The 18,140-nt window shown below is 41.1% G+C and overlaps 1 non-coding gene across 1 annotated transcript; it reads right to left on the bottom strand.

Moving 5' to 3' along the window:
* Nucleotides 1-3,210: 3,210 nt before the first annotated feature.
* On the bottom strand, nucleotides 3,211-3,282 carry trnae-uuc (transfer RNA glutamic acid (anticodon UUC)). Its single transcript has one exon. It is a non-coding gene; the product is annotated as a tRNA-Glu (tRNA).
* Nucleotides 3,283-18,140: the final 14,858 nt, after the last annotated feature.

Here is an 18,140-nt window from a genome sequence, read left to right as displayed (position 1 = left end):
CCAAAACAATCTGGTTTCATATCAATCACAAAATGGATGCACACTAGTGTTTCCACACGTAGCAGGGGACCTAAACACGCAAGTGCATGCACGCACACACACACACACACACACACACACACACACACACACACACATTTCCCATATAAACATTTCTTGGCAGCATCATCTAGGTCTGAATAGAAAACCCAGACTAAAACCGATAATAATGAAAGATGGAGAGAAAGTTTCCCCTGAAAACAGCCCTGATGAAACTCTTTGAAACTCTTTGATGTTTTATAATGCGGGTATTTAGTCTGTGTTATAAAACATCTATCCACTGAATCCAATACTAATGAAACTCCTCAGTCTGGAGGGTGGGGGAAACTGCTCAGCTGCACACAGTAAGTCACAGACACACCTGTATGGTGCATTTATCTATTATGGATTCAGAGTCAGAACTTTCAGAATGCAGGTTAATGCATGTTTGCTTAAATAATGGAGCGAGGGCTTTTGGTCATGCGGGAAAGGTCCTATCAAAAAGAAAAGTGCTTTTTTGCGTCATGTAAAACTAACATTCGTTTTTGTGTCAAAGCTCCACCTTTAACTCGTAAACTGCCGTTTTGAAAAACATGTTGTGCACTGAAGTGATTGAAAAATCTATTTCCAATAAATTATGGAACTATCATGGATTTTTGGCCCTTCTGGCAGATTAAACTAAATAAATATTCAGATATCAGGCAAGTCACCTTGTTTCATGCACAAATTTAGTTCAGTGAGAAGCACTTGCATCTAGTAATTGACCATTTAAAGCCAACAGAAAAAGCCCTGCAGCTCTAACAGAGGAGTCTGCTGAGAGCTGAAGTAACCACACGCTAAGTAACACACAAACTAACCCGAGCTTGTTGAACAAGCGACCAAACAAACATTCAGAGGAGAAAAGAGCACTGCTAACATTACAGGCCTCAGAGTTAATTAGCTGCTCAGCTGCAGCACGTTGAGCAGCATGAGGACCTACAACTGTCACCAGTCCAGTTCGATGCTGGTGTGGTCTTTACTCTTCAACACGGCGAACAACAAACTGTCTGCCTGTGACTCTGTTTGCTTTGTCTCTGGGTCCCATAACACAGCTCAGTCTGCAGGCTGCTGCCAGTCCAAGACAGACACAGAAACTGAGGACAAAAGGAACCAGTTCTGATATTTTCTCAAATAACTTTTTTATAATAAACCTAAAAGAATGTTTTGTACTGCAGAAAAGTGCAGTCGGACTTCAAGAGGAAGCATTTAGGCATTAAGCAGCCTCAGTATGGGTCTGACCTTAACCCACCTTGACTGAAAAGTTGAGCTCTGTTAATTTCCCACATTACAGATTTGATCTTGGAGGAGGTTTTGTCAGACAAAGTGGCCTTTGAGTGAACAGCCAATTGGAATGCAGGTGGAGGGACTGAACAGTTAGGTCACAGTGATGCACTGGTTTATTCAAAATGTCCGTATTAAGAGTTGTTTTAAATGCTGCTCTATAAAACAATGAATGCTGTCCTTGAGCTTTAAGAGGTTTTATTGTACAGGCATTGAGTGACATGTTTCCTTATAGTTTTCTGCTCATGCTGTTGACCAATTGTTTCGAGACGTCTCTCAGTGCAAACTTTTAACCAAACCTGATGACGTTTTTTTTTGTATCTGTATCAGGAGCCTCTGCAGGCTGTTAAAAAGCACCAAGATCCAAGCAGCTTGTTTGAGTCTGAGCGGGAAAGTTGACTTGATCAGTCTGCTGCTAGAAATGACATTTCCACCTCTCTTTCTTTTCTTCTTTCTCTCTCCCTTCATGTCTGCACAGAGGATAGAGTTGGCGACGTGATGTCCTGTCCTGAGTCTGAGTGGAGACAGACTGACATTCCCAATTAAAAACCTCCAGTCCTCTGTTCCTTTGCCTTCCTTTATTTTATTTTATCGCCTCCTCAATCTCAATTTCTTTCTTCTTTCAATCACTTCTTCACATTTTCTCCATGTCTTCTTGCTCCCATCCTTTTTTTCTCTTTCCTTCATCTCGGATTTCTTAGTTTCTATCTTTCCCTCCTACTCTCTCTTTACATTTTCCAGTGTTACACCCTGCCTGTCTGTCTCTTTCACCCCCATCACCAGCCGTCTGTCATCTGATCAGTAGAATTAATGGCTTTATTTCCATCGTATCGCCATGGTGATGAATCATGTCGTTAATCATCATATCGCCGAGGTGACGGATCATGTCATTAATCAGGATTTTTTTTTTTCCTTCGCTAAAGCTGCATGTTAAAGAAAGCAAACCACACGTTGGTGATTAGCAATTAACACAAACACGCACGCGCGCCCACACACACGCAGACACGCATACACACAGGAGACGCCCTGCAGAGTTGGAGTATAGCCAGGAAGCAGAGTGACTTCGTCGCTGTCGATTTAATCAAACTGTCACTGGTAAGATCAGAGTATACACACATACATGGAAACCCACACCACACACACCACACACACACACCCATGCCACAGAGAGAAAGAGAGACTGAGTATCACCAAAAAGTCCAGGCAATGACTGACAACTGAACAAAAAGCTGTAGTTAAAAGAAAATACATTTCGTACAGCCTAGATATTTTTGGTCCTTCCTCTTACAGGTTATGACATTTTACATCTGAGCAGGCAGTGACACGAAGTCCATTCAGCAGTGCTCCAGTGTAATTAACTGTACTTAAATACTGATCGAGGTACTTTTATGCAGCTTTATACTTCGACTCCAGTACATCTCAGAGGCATGTGTTGTACTTTTTACTCCACTATGTTTGTCTGACAGCTTTAGTTACTAGTTACTTTTTAAAGATACATGGTTCTCACAGGACAGCATCTCTACAAACATACGATGATCTTATTGGATATGATGCATTGCTGTAGATTAAACTACACAACAGTATATAAAGTAGTTCAAATGAGCTCAACCTTAAACACTTCCAGCACTAACAGGGACTATTTTGCTGCATAATGAGGACATTAAGCAATTTTTTGTGATAATACTCATATTACAATTACAATTAGTCATTTGGCAGATGCTTTTGTCCAAAGCGACGTACATACACGCACCGATGGCAGTTCTGGGGTTCAGTATCTTGCCCAAGGATGCCGAGGCCAGGAATCAAACCACCAACCCTCTGTTAGGTGGACAACAGCTCTACCTCCTGAGCCAAAGCGCCCCAAAAATGCTGTTCCCATACCGGGAGTCGAACCCGGGCCGCCTGGGTGAAAACCAGGAATCCTAACCGCTAGACCATATGGGAATGACAGACTTCAACTCGTAGTGGAGTATCTTATCAATGTTGTATTAGTACTTAAACTTAAGTAAAAGATCTGAGTACTTCAACTGCCACTGAGAGCATGAAGACATTGCTCCATAAAGAAGGATAAAAAGCAGAAAAAATAACTATTAGAACTAAGAATAATTAATGTTTTGCAAATAGAAATATGAATGTGGTTTATATAATACTGTAAACAGGAACAGCCTATTTGGTTGACCCAGAGCAGTTTTATGAATTCACATCAGCAGAGTCATTAAGGAGCGTTACTCCCCCCCTGCTGTGAGATGGCTGACACAACCCCTCTTTAATTGCCCAAACCTCATCTGGGTCCCTTATTGTTATAAGACATGTTTGATGTTTTCATCAGTGGCCCTCTAATGTGAGCAGGCGAACAAGCTGAAGTGTCACTCTGATCGACTTCAACAAGAAAATTAGGCTGGACGATGAGGGACAAAATGATGTCTCCTGGGTGAGTGGATTTACGAGGTTTTGTCAGGTGAACTTGCAAAATAGAAACCGGCCTGAGCTTTGTGCAAGCGCTCAAGGTGATGCGAGTTTCCTCCTCTAAAAAATATATGCTGGTTGACTGTCTCCCTTTAATCTGTCTGTCTGTCTGTCTGTCTGTCTGTCTGTCTGTCTGTCCTGTCTCTCTCATCTCGCTCTGCCATCCTCATGTGTCTCACTTTCTCTGAACCAGTCTGACTGTCTGTCTCTCACGCTCTCAAGTGCTATCACATCTAAATGCTGACTGAAATCAAAACAACAATCTGTCCCTCACACACACACACATACACACACACACACACACACACACACACACACACACACACACACACACACACACACACACACATCTTTCTTTCCCTCAATGATCTCAGATGAATTTCATCTGAGATCATTGCTTCATTAGTGAAGCTCTAGTTGTTCAGATTGATTTAATTATCAAATCATCTATGCAGTGTGTGTGCGTGTGTGTGTGAGTGTGTGTGTGTGTGTGACAGAGAGAGATTATGCAGTGATCTTGGCTGACATTGATCAGCCTAGTCTAATTGGGAGCATCTAGCCGTGTAATTGATTCTGCTACACTTCACAACTAGATGAGTTTAGCAACATCAACAACACTGATTCACGCTGCTGAACAGAACTACACTGAACCAAACTGAACCGAACCACGCCGAAATGAACCGAGCTGAACTGAGCTAACCTGAGCCGACTCGTATCCTGCCCCATGGACACATTACAAGTCTCCACATCTAACTCGATGCGATAAATTAATGCACAAATCAAAAGTCTTTTTGCAGATTGCACATATTCTTCATACTGTCAGCAATTGCACATTCTTCAGTCAATATGTTGCGCATCCCGCCCACTTCATTTTAGACACTACACAACTCTTTTTGTCCCAAAACAGCACCATTTTGAATATTTGTAATTGTAAGTACTTATTTTCTATTCACGATTCTTGACTTTTGCTGTACTTGTTTTTTCTTTTCTCTTACTATGATTATTGTAACCATTATGCACAAAAATACAAAGCAAATTTATTGTATGTGAAAACCTACTGCAATAAACCAATTTCTTCTTCTTCTATTGAGTGACAAAAATAAGCGAAACAACAGTAAACAATCAGATAATGGTGCTTCTTGTGTTTGTTTACCCTTGTTTACTCCCTCAACCATCACTGCACAGGTGTCCATGCAATATCAATTTTAATGTTGATAGTTGCCAGCCAACTCAGTGCTCGTCCATCCAGTAATGACCCTCTTGATTTTCAGAATTTCAGTCCTGTTTCAGACCTAAACACTACCAAAACTACACTAGGGATACCTATTAATTGCAATGGGCTCTGATCTTACATCTGTCTTACAGTTACAGTTAGTGACGTCTTTGACACTGTGGACCACGACATCCTTCTACAATATCTTGAAAACCTTCCTGGTCTCTAGGAGCTGGCACTTTCTTGGTTCTGTTCATATTTGAGTAATAAAACACAATGCACTACAAACAATAATACTACAGGATGTTTCTCTGCTCTGAGGTTAAATATGGTGTACCACAGGGATCAGTACTCGGGCCACTCTTGTTTTGTGTTCATTTGCTGCCCCTAGGTCACATCTTCACAAAACATATTACTGCTACGCTGATGACATCCAAATCTATCCTCTTGTAGCGGTCAGTGATTCCTCCCAGCTGCTTGAAGTTCATCAATGAATGTGCAAAAAATGTCCTGCATTTGAATGCACACAAGGTCCAACCAGATATTTCAATTAACCTTGATGGCTGTGCAATTTCACATAGCCATCCCATAGAATGGGAATAGTATCATCAAGTATATAATACAAACTGCCTTCTTCCACTTTCATAAAATTGAGCAAAGCCACACTTGACCAAAATCAAACGTTGAAATCCTTGTACACGCCTTCGTAACATCTAAAACAGACTACTGTAATGCACTTTTCTCTGGCCTACCTAAAACTGCAACCAAAGGTCTCCCATTGGTCCAGAAGGCAGCTGCCAGAGGCCTTGCAAGATCTGAGAAGTTGGATTACATAACACAGGTACTGACGTATTTGCATCGGCTTCATGTCAGAAGAGCTGACTTTAAAATCCTCCTTCTTACCTATAAGGCTTTAAATGGTCTGGTTCCCTGAGATATCTCCAGCCTTAATATTCCATATACTCCATCACATCCTTTACATTCCTTTGATGCCGGTTAGTTAATGATTGCTCAGTTTAATAATAACCTTTTGGTGTTTGAGCCGTTGCCCACCGAGCTCCACTTCTCTGGAATAATCTCATACTGCACATTCAGGAGGCGAGCTTTGTTGATACTTTCAAACCGAGGCTGAAAACACACATCTTCTGTTCACTGTGATCTCCCTGATTTCACCAGCTGGGAACCAAATCACTGTTTTTCCTCACTGACAAGTAGGCTAGATTACACTGTATGATCTCTCTCAATCATATTGTTATATTAATATTATTACCTGTGTATGTGAGTGCGTGTGTTTGTGTGTGTACTTTTCATGTAATACTGCGTGTTTTTGCTGATTGCAAAGTGCAGAGATTCTCTGCACGATGTGCACTTTAAACAAACGCTGATTAATTATTTTTATTTTATTTCATTTTTGGATGACTGCATAACTTTGACATATAGTAATGTCTTTATCATTGTCACAGCCCCTGATAATGTGGTTTCAAATCTGAAAGATGTCTTGACAACATTAAGCATTCATCCTTTATTGAATGAGCAAGAATCAAAGTTACAGTTCTGACAAAAACTTGCTTGTTTATTACTTTTCAACTGTCTGAGTAGAACTGTGTGGGTGTGGTTTGACTGACAGAGTCCTGGCAACTTAAGCAAACAACCCACAAACTGCCCTGAGATTTTGATCCAAATGTTTCTAAATCTCGTCTGCTCCATGGGAGTATGTGACATCACCTTTTCCCAGCTGAGCCCTGCCTACTTCAAACCTCAAGCACAAACAGAAATATCTCATGTAAAATAACCAAACTGTGCGGTAAGAAGCTGTGTGAGGAAATGTGTTTTCACTCTAAGGTTGACAGATAGGTGTATATACATTAGATGATTAACCTCTGGTGTGCTGTATCCTTGTCACCCATGCTTTTACCTGTTTGTCACATGTAGTTTCATAGAGCTAGCGCTGGTCAGCTGTGGCTCCAGGATCACAGGTGTAAGACAGGGAGGTTTGGAGAACTACAGAGAAAAACTGCAGACAAAGGAGTCATGCAGGATCCTGGCTGCCTACAGTGGAGATGGGGAAAGGCATTTAGCTCTTTTTTATGGTGGTACCTCATTCATGTGAAATGAAAAGGAATTCAGTGAGATTTGAGTATTGAGCAGAGGACTGGAAATCAACTCAAGGCTGGACTACCTAATCCCAGTTCTGCATCTGGTGAGTTAAATCTTTTGGGTTTGTGTTGCACATGCATTGTGGTTATATTTTTGCATTTTGAAGGGAGAACATTACATTTTTCGACCTTTCTGTTGGACTATATGGACTCTGGAAGGAAGTTTTGATTTGATTTGACCTTGTGGACATTGAAGCGGCTGTTGTGAACCTATTAAGGGGCTGTTGGCTCAGTAAACTGTTTGACGCATATATGTTTCAATTTAGGACGTTCCTTTGTTATTGTCAGGCGGGCTTTAAAGGCACCCTAACTCTTTCAATTTCCTCATTTACCCAGCTCTCGAATTACAGTTGTAGGAAGGCTTAAAACTTAAGCTGATTGTTATTATATAGTCCCCCAAAATTTGACAAAACAATGTTAATTGCTGGCCAGAGGCTACATATAATCAGGAGAATCCACCTCAAACCCTGCAGTTATGGAAAAGTACCACACTTGCAGAAGCAACTTCAGAGAGAGAATAATGTCCACATCTCCTTTTTGTAATATAGCTGTTCATTGTAGATTATTTAGGTATGTATGGATGTTTAGGTGCACATATTCACTTTACCCAGCTCAAAATCAGACATGAACAGTGTACGCTGATCAGTGTGCAGCCTCACATAAGGAGGTTGGGATCAGAATAAGTCTGAAGCCTTGTACTGTGTGTAGGTAGGAAGGAAGGTTGTGTATATCTCACATGGTTTTACTGACTGCGCCCACGATGCAGTATAGCTGAGATGATCAAGGTTTTAATTTTTTCACTCCAGCCCAGAGGTTATTCCTGATACAGTATCTATTACAGTACACACGGCAGATCATTTCTTTCAGGTTAATTTCAAGTAACCTCAAACAACTGGGAGAGAAAGAGCGAGTCAGCCAAAATGGAATAAAATTACAATGACAACCAAATGAAATGAACAAAATAAAAACTTCAAAGTGCCAGTGTTCACGTCTGCTTTGCACATTTGGAAGAAAATGCTGGAATTGCATCGTGGGTATGGGCAGGGAGGACTGAAACTGCCTTTTCAAGAGGCTGCCATCTTTATGCACCTGGTCAATTTGAATGAAAAATTACCTGGGCAGGAGCTAAGTACACTGGCAGGTCAGCACAACGCTGGGAAAATGGTGTTTATGCGAGTGCCAACTTCAGTGTGTGTTTGCGTGTGTTAATCTGCGTGTGTGTGTATGTGTCCTGAGGATTAGTCATGCTCTTCTGCCTCTGCAGCACTGCCTTCCTCCTGCCTTACACACACACACACACACACACACACACACACACACACACACACACACACCTGCATCCATCTGGCCAGTCCCCTCTGATAGCGGAGGTGTGAAACAGAGAAAATCAGTCGACTGAGGGAAACAGAGAGGGAAAGAAAGAGGAGCAGAGGGATGGAGGGAGGACGAGAAAGAAGGGGATATTAAAGAGAGATGGAGAGGAGGATAAATGGACGGGGAGGAGGAAGTAAGGGTGAGAACGACAGCAAAGGTGGGGGGGAGAAAGAGTGGGAGAGTGATATTAAACACCAGGGAGCTAACAGAGCAAATTCACCTGCCCACTCTTCCTTTTTGGCATCCACCTCTCTCCCGTTTCCCCTTTTTACCCCCGTCATCTGCCTTTTCTCTTTCTCCCTCTCTAATCTGTTTCTTCTCTCGCCTCCTACTCCCCTAATTAGCTCCAAATCCTCTTACATCTCATCTTCCTCCTCTTCCTCACAGTCTCTCCCCACTCTCACCAAAAAAAAAAAAAAAAAAAAAAAAAATCAGGTTGACCTTAATGAACAGATGAAGAGAGGAGGGGAGCAACTGCATCGAGGGAGCCCCAGAAAGGCTGGATCAGCGCTTTCTGGATCAGCGTTTGTTTACTCAGGACTCCCCCATGTGAAGCTGTCAGAGTGTCTTTTTGCCATTTTCTTCTTTCTTTTTTTTTTTCAGAGGCAAAAACTATTAGGCGTTCGGATCATTTGGATGTTTTCAATCTTTCTCTGCTCTATTTAGAGGAGGAGTGGGAGGGGAGTTGTTATTGTTTATGGTATTTCCTCAGTGTTTGACAGTGTGCAGTGACAGCAAAGATGAGAGAAGGCGGAGTGGAGATGACAGCAAAGATCACAGGACAGACTTGAATCTACAACATGTAAATAATCAAAATTAAAACGAACCAGCCTCATGCGCCAGTGAGACGCCTAAATATAAAACATATTACTGCAGCAAAACACCTGAAAACTCGCCTGTTGGAATTTACTCTTACAGGAAATATTCACACACCTGTGCCCTAAATCGGAAGTCCCAGAGAAGAATATGCAAATCTGTGCGGTAGACTAATGTAAATTGGATCCATATTTTTACAGTGCAGTATCTATTTTTTTTTTTTTAGGTTTTCAAGCCTTAAATTTGCATTTTTTTGGCTATTTATGAGCAGAGGAAACAAGCTGAAAACAGCTCTGACATCTATCACCTCATAAGTGCCGGAGACTTTATTAGCAAACAATTTCTTACAAATATGACATGTACTGTCATTATCTTTGACACAAGAAGTTCCTTAAGAGTTCAAATGACTGGACAAAGAGGAAAGCACTTCACCATGGACAAGAAGCTGCTTCTAGTCAGTGAAGGCGTGTTGCATTTGTTAGTCCATTTTGGTTCCTGGAGCTGTTTTTCTGCTTTTGGTAGACGGCAGCTGAAAAGTGATGATGTGACATAACAGCGTACTTACACTGATTTTAATGGTCAAAACATTTTTCCCTTTCCACTGAATCATCAGTAAACATCAGGTTTGTGTCAGTCCTTCTGAATGGAAGAACAAAGACTTCTTTCTGGATTTAAAACGTTCACCAATTACAGGGAGAAATCTGTTGCAGAACCAGCAGATATAACACTTCCTCCACCAACATTTTGCCTAAATAGACAAGAATACAGCACAGCAACAGCTTGCAAGTTTTGTGCATCTGTCATCTCTGTAACATGTGAGAAACAAAACTATGTGACAGCATTTTTGTACGGCAGGAAGGCATAGCATCACTGTCTCATCACTCTCACTTGTTCATTACTTCCTCCACTAACACGTCCATGAAACTGTGTGGCTTTTGTTCAAAGTCTTCGGGGAAACACAGAGGCAGGCTGACGGAGAGCGTATGGACACACCGGAACAGGAAATGACAAAATAGATCAAATTCTGCCTTTATGTTTGCACACATAATGTTATCCTAGGAATTATGTTTATATACCACAAGTTTGTTTTGTCAGCGATGTTTTGAGTGAAACATAATTGCTGCTTGGACCATGTTCAGTAGGAAAAAAGAGCTTCATTCTTTTACTGCATGAAGGTTGTAGGAGGGTGGTTAGGTTGGATGGTGCATGGACAAAACTTCTTCCTGAACCTAACCAATCACTTAACCAAAGGGCAACAACATTAAATAGTAGTTAGTGGATGTAACTCTGGTTCTATGAGTATGTGAGCCTGTCGCTGGTCCTCTCAAACAGTCATATATATCGTTTTGGGAATCGAAAAGTTAATTAAAAAGACTAATGACTAATGTCATTAGGGTGATAAGAAACATAATTGGGGCACATATTTTCTGTTTTGAATTAGTAATATATAAACATAATTTCTAAAAGACGGGGTTGAATATTCTTGACAGTTTCTGCATGATATATTTTGCAGTTTTCTCCACTCTGATACATCAAGAACTTGGCCAATCATGTTGATTTGAAAGCTTTAAAGGCCACAAATTAGCATTCAACCTAATACGTCCAACCTTTGTAGCAGAGTTTGTCCTTTTTCATGATGTGTTTACCAAATGTTTTCTAACCCCCAGGAGATACGAGCATTCGGATTTGGGGTGTTTTTTTAAACTTTTGCTCCTTCTCTCCTCTGAGTCATTCTGTAGTGTGACTACACCTCCCTCCTCAGTACATCCTCCTTCCTCAGTCAGTCTGCAGAGTGACCTCGCTGAAGCCTGGCCAGTGAGATAAGCTCACACCTTTCTCTCCTGTCCAGCTCTCCTCCTCCTCCTCCTTCCCTCGTTCTCCCCTCCTCCTCCTCTTTCCTTCAGCGCACAAGATTTCTTGCTCTGTCTCTCCTCAGCATTTTCTGTTTCATTTTTCACTCTCTCCTCCCATCTCTGTCTTGCTTCTCTCTTCAGATATTTTACCTTTCCAGCTCGCTCATTCTCTATTTGTCTTTTTACGAGTCTCTCTAACAAAGTTAACATATAGCGGGTCACCAAAGCGAAACACACCGCCAGGAGCTGTTTGTCTTGCCAGGTGTGTGTGTCAGTGTGCATGCATGTGTGTCTGTCAGAGGGGGATTTGTGCTGACTGGTAAGGGTAAAAGATTCATGACCCAACAAAGCTTGTCAGGGCCGCACACACACACACACACACACACACACACACACACACACACACACACATACACACATACACACACACACTCAATTTTGAGATCAGGTGAGTCTGCAGATTTTGCTCTTGGGGGGAGACAAATGGAGAGAGAGGTTTAAAGAAAATGTAAGAGGAAGATGGGAGACAGAAAAAGAGAGACCTGTGTGAAGAAAAAGGTAAAGAGAAGAGACACAGAGGAAAAGAAGGCAGCTCGTGAAGCAGAAAGGTCTTTCAACCGTTTAATACATGAGGGATTTCTTGGCTGTGATGACACATCAGAGGAAATATACAGAGAGGAAGAGGGACGGAAGCATGGCAGCAGAAAAAGACTGACTCGCCTTTCAAATCACAGCTCTGTGGTGTGTGTGTGTGTGTGTGAGTGTGAGTGTGTGTGTGGTGTGCTTTCAACTGGTCAAATTTGGGAAATCCAGGTAAATTTGCCAGCAATTCCTGATAGACAGATAGAAATGATCAACAGAGTCAGTCAAGGTCAGAGCTGGCACGCACCAAAGGACAACCAACAGACGGTGTTCTGAATGTTTGTCCTTTTCTTCTTCTTTGACTTTTTTTAAGTGTTGTTTTACTGTATTTATTCACAGAAGACAAGGTCATATAGAGACAAAAAGTGAAAAGAATAAAATAACGTAGGCTACTGACACTTTGATGGGGCCATCCCATGAAGAGTAGTAGAATCTTGTCTGGCATTTTAAGCAATAATACTCACCAAAAAGTGCTCCAATCTGGATTTAAATCAGGAGGGAGTGTCAAAATCTGAGCTCTTAATTAACTAAATTAGGAAACCATCAGAGCCCAGTATGAGCAAGACTGTGGCCACCTATCAGAGAGCACAAATCAAGAAAAGTCTTTTGCAGTGAGTGTTTTTCACTTTAACTGTAAAGGTGTGTTCACACTGAAAATAAGTGAGAAGTATGCACCGCAAACCCCAGAGACATGTTCACTCTCAGCAGCGCAAAAGGCGAATATGCAACTGCTTGAGCTGTGCTTCAACTTGAGCAAACTCTTCACACGTTGTAGGAAAAGGAAAAAGGAGGGAACCTGGAGGTTTCCCACCGAATATGTGTGTGTTGCAAATGTGTTTTTGTCGTTGGTTTGAATGAGGATATACGACTCCTATAAACCATGCACCTCCTGTGTTTTCATCAGTGTTTATTCTGTCTCCTCATTTTCAATTTTTGCCACCTCAGCCACAACTGAAAGCTTTTCTTTCGCAATATTTTGCCTTTTTATTCAAATTTGCAGCATTTGCACTCAGATTTTCTACGTGCACATGTGAATAAAAACAGGTGGGTGGATGTGAAAGGTGCAGGCCAATCAGAAACTTGTATTTTGTGACTATGGTATGACTTTTTGTTGCATGTTGTGGTGTGTGTGCATCTCTTTGTGTAATGGTTGTCATATGTCCGGTGAATACTTATTGCATGCATGCATATTAGTGTGTGTGTGTGTGTGCGTGTGTTGGCGTGCGTGTACTTGAGATGCACATCCAGCCCTCCGCTGATTCACACAACAGCAGCAGAGAAGCTCAGCGTAGCGTGAGAGAGCAAAGCATTATTTTATCTAAATACATTCAACTCCCTCTCTGTCTGTGTGCTCCTACAGAATCAATAGTCATTACACTCAGAGTGAATTGATCTCTCAGTGCTGTTTGCTGATTCCTCAGACTAAACTAACACCAAACGAATCCCGGGCCCTCTGCACAGGTCGATGGTATCAGGTGAATGAATGTTGAACGGGAGGCTGCCGGCAGGGGAAGTCGGAGGTCGCGTGTAATGTGATCTGGTTCCTTTCGGGACATCGCATCGGTTCACTATGATCTTTACTGGATGTGTTTAACTGATAAACCAGCACGTTGGAAATCAGCTAACAGTCATGAATAAATGACTGCTGATTTACTCAGTGTTATGTGGTGGTGATAGAGGGATGAGTGGTGGGTCAGACAGGAAAAGCTGAGATGCACATGAAAGGGAATGACGGAGAGGAGGTGTGAGTGAGTGGGAGAGTGAAGATGTATAATTGAGAAAAGACATCAAACGAAATCCTACCATTGCTTGAAAATCATAACATTTTCATAATTTCCAATATAAAGTAGATCCTTGCTAATGCACAGAAACCTTGCTTGGATTTGTTAACTGCGCATCAATAAACCTGTAACACATTATAATTCAATAATCTACTTTTATAGCAGATGTCTCCCTTTTTTACATTCAGTTTTGGTGATAAAACAACAACTGACACAATCTTTTCATGTGTACAGTCTAATAGAAGAAACTGTGTCTTAAAGGAATAGTTTAATATTAAACTGGCCTTGTTTCAGGGAGTTAGATGAGAAGACCAATATCAATTTCATGTCTCTGTGTTAAGTATCAGGCCAGAGTCAGGGCATGGTTAGCTTAGCATAGCATAAAGACTGGAAGCCGAGAAGAACGGTTTAACCGGTTTTGTGCAGTGAAAAAAATATATATATATAAAAAATATGTATTTAATGTTTATTTACGGATTAAACAAATTAAGATATATGTTCATTATTGAGCTTTAAAAGATTTTTATTTACTCTGAAGAGACCCAAGTTGTGTTGTTTCTACTCCTTCCAGTCTCGCTAGCTAGCCTACTTCACCTCGCTATTGCTAAGCTAGGCTAGTTAGCTTCCAGTTCAATACTCCATGCTACATACAGCTCCATACGTAATGCTCATGTCATATGGTTAAGATCACAATTACAAGCAGCTCCGTTGGCACAAATATATTGTGAATTTCCAAAGTGACAAAAACCTGCAAGACTTCGCAAAAAGAACAACATAAGTGTCAACAAAGCGTTGCAAAACAAGATGGCTGCCAAATGCTGGCAGTAAGTTAAGTCTGTTAATATCTGGTTTAACTTCTCCAAATATATAACATGGCAAAAAAGCTAATTTAGGCTAATTAAATTGTTTTTAACATAAAAGCTTAGGAGTTCTACCTTTGCTAACGCTAAATGTAGCATGTGGTCGTGTTCAGACACACAACCTCTGATAAGTGCTAAGGGCCTGATAAGCCGTCAAACTGGTGGATCTGTTACTCATACTGGACTTCCTGGATCATACTTTATGTCTCACTGGAGCCTCAAACGTCTTGTTTTAATGCCGGTTTGCTTTCAGCCTGAACACCCACACGACACACAAACATCATCTGCCTCTCTGAAACAAAGCAAATAAGAGTATTTGCCAAAATGTTGAGCTGTTCCTTTAAAAAAATCTTCATGGGGAATAATGGTAGATTTTTTTGTATCTCAGTGGATGGATGAAAAAGAGAAGACATGCAGGAGAAGAAGAGAAATCCATATAAATAGTCAGATAGTGTATCCATCCCTTCCTATAGTGGGAGGAAGGAGATGGGGAATTACTGTGCGTGTGTGTTGAGTTGCTGTTGAGTTTTTATTTGCAAAAACGCTGTAAAGAGACACATTTAAATACATGGCAGGAGGCAACTTAAGCTGATAGTCAATTCCAAGTCCGAGTGGATCTGGAACGAGACTGAAACTGTAATGTCACATCCAAAGTTGTGACAGCGTAATCAAACATCGACTTGCACACGCTCAGACACACTTATTTATAACATAATCTGTGGTCATGGATGTGGGCTTATGGCTTTGGATCACACACACACACACACACACACACACACACACACACACACACACACAATCCTGTTAGCATAATGATAACAGTGACTTCCTTGCTTGGGAAGAAGGAATGATTTGCATTTTTCCTCATGGTGTCCAGCCTGCTGCTAGTAAAAATACCAGTTCTGATAGATCTTATCCGCGGCCTCCTCATGTCTCCAGGTGGTTTAATGTCCTTTTATCCTCCGCCATATCTTGCCTGTTTTGTTGACAGAGCTGACACCAATATCTGGAGCTTTAAATCGGTCCTTGCAGCAGTGTGTTTCTGTTCTGCCCTGGACAAGAAAAAAGGACGAGGCTCGAAGCTTCGTGGTGTCATGCAGCTGCATGGCCAGTGTAGCATGACTACTGAACCAAGAGATTAGATTTAGAGCCGGGCATCTCTACTCTCTCACAAAACACATTATTTGTTTTGCGGTCTAGCTGAATGTGGTTTGTGAAACTGAAAGCATCCGAAGGTTTTTCTGGGCCATGCATAAAAGACTACAACCCTTTGCTTGTTCACTGGGAGCAGTGAATAACTTTTAACTCCTAGCCTTGACACGTCTCCTCTATACGCCTCTTTTGATAGATGAATTTTTGGCGATTATGAGTCCTGTGTCCTAAAGTGCTCCACCGTGGTCAGCCATTTGATGTCTAATGGAGTGTGGACCTCATTTTAAAAGTTTAGGAAGTAGATCACAGCCCTTGCCTTCGTGCTGGCGGTAAAGGTGTAATTTGTTCACCTTTTCTAGAGCTATTTCCATGCTAACTAAGCAGTGCTGTCCTTATAAAAGAGGCTAAATCACTCAGAGTCCCTGAAAGCCACGAGTGCTTCAGCCAACAGATGCCACAGCAGAATTTTAAAAAATATAAAATCCAAAAATATGATTATGAAGTAGACAGTTCACACTCTCCATGCTGAGCAAACAGCTGCAGCTTAAGTTTTAACACAAGTTAAAATGACTTTGGCCTATTGGTGACTACATTTGTAGGGTCAGTTCAAACAAATTACAAATGTTTCTCACTTACCCGTCCTGGTATCTTCCCATGCAAACACAACCTGATTACAAAAAAGTTGGGACGATGTGTAAAACGTAAATAACAACAGAATGCAATCATTCACAAACAAACTGTTTAACAATGTTTATGTTTGTTAATGTAGTTTGTTAAATGCTGTGAGCGCCAAACCAAAATTCTTGTTCACCTCAGTGTCACTGGGTGGGGGCAGAAATCTCAGATATCTGAAAACCTGATCAAATAAAAGTAAAACTATGTGCATGGACAGATACCTCAGGAGGCCAGCAGCAATGTGTCTTTGTGTAATTTGGCTGAACTGACGCTAAAATATGACAAGAGGATTTGAACCAATTCTGTGAGCCTGCATCCTCCAAACAAAGCAAAGATAAGTTTTTAGTTTGTGTGTGTTGGCTTTCATTGTCCATCCTGTTGACTCATCAATCATCATGCAGCAAATTACAACAGGGCTGTCTGGCTAACTTTGCTGCGTAAACAAAAGTTACGATCAAAAAAATCTAAAGGGAAGAGCAATAACTTCGTATTAAAGCCAATCCCATTTTTGCCAAACCTTATGTCTGTTGCACCCAATCAAGTCTGGTATTTCATCGACTAATTACACACTTTTTCTAACTTTTAGAACAACTCTCATTACCTGCGAGTGCTTATCATTTTAATGACAAAGTTTGTAACAGAACTACCTGTTTTTCTGCAGATTTGGCTTGGTCCTCTGTAGTTTCTGTGGGTGTTTGTGTGTCTTGCAGGTCTTTGGCTGGGGTTTGGTGCCATTGTTTCTTGTTTAACACTGCATTCATACACTTTCATACATCACTGATACTGACTTTCCCAGCTCATTGCATTCATTGTTATAACCTACTTTGTGAAATATCAAAAAAAAAAAAAAAAGTGTTAAGCTTGGCTGAGGTGAAAAAGTCAGTTTATCAATGAAAGCAAAGCGACTACATGAAACAGTCCCTCAAGCCTCCAGTGAAGATGAAGAGACTGTCACCTTCTTCACATTAATACATGAAACAAACTGAAATGTCACATTTCCATCATGTTTTCAACATTCATGTTTTCCACTGTTTGAGGTTTCACTGGTGCTCTTTGGATAACTTGTTGCACCCTCTTCATCTGCAATGTTTTAAAATGGAAAATTAGCACCAGTTGTTTACCTCCTAATAACTCATGACAGCAGTAGATGGAAAAGGGCACTAAGTTGCATTTTGTTTTGCAATTTTTGGTTAACTTTGCAATATATCTCAATGTAAAGCCAGCTACTGTGAGGGATTCCCTCTTGTCACTGTTACATAACCTTATATGCTAAGTCTGGGATAAACAGTGGTAGAAGAAGTACTAGCAATTTACTCAACTAAAAGTAGCAGTACCATAGAGTAGAAATACTCTGTTACACCTAAAAGACCTGCATTCAAAAACTACAAAACAAGCAGCGAAATACACTTAAAGACATGAAAGCAGACATTAATGTGAAGAGCTGAAACAAGAAACTGCCAAACAAACATGCAACACGCAAGTCTATTCTGGATGTAATTAAACTGCAAGTACACTACAGCACTGTTTCACTCTGCACTCTATTTCACACACACACACACACACGCACACACACACACACACACACACACACACACACACACACACACACACACACACACACACACACACACACGCACACGCACTCCTCCACTATGACAGTTGCATTAGAATGAATGAGAATCTCCAAACCAATCACTTTATAGCTTTATGGATCATCTGTCAGCTCAGCCATTAGACTGCCAACTTCTTGACATTTACCAACAAATTCATATTTCTCACACACACCCACACTCGCACGCAAACACGCACAGAAG

This window comes from Chaetodon auriga, chromosome 17 (genome assembly GCF_051107435.1).
Source record: "Chaetodon auriga isolate fChaAug3 chromosome 17, fChaAug3.hap1, whole genome shotgun sequence".
NCBI classification, from domain to species: domain Eukaryota; kingdom Metazoa; phylum Chordata; class Actinopteri; order Chaetodontiformes; family Chaetodontidae; genus Chaetodon; species Chaetodon auriga.
The sequence above is the reverse complement of the archived record's forward strand: the minus strand, read 5'-3'. Positions and strand labels throughout refer to the sequence as shown.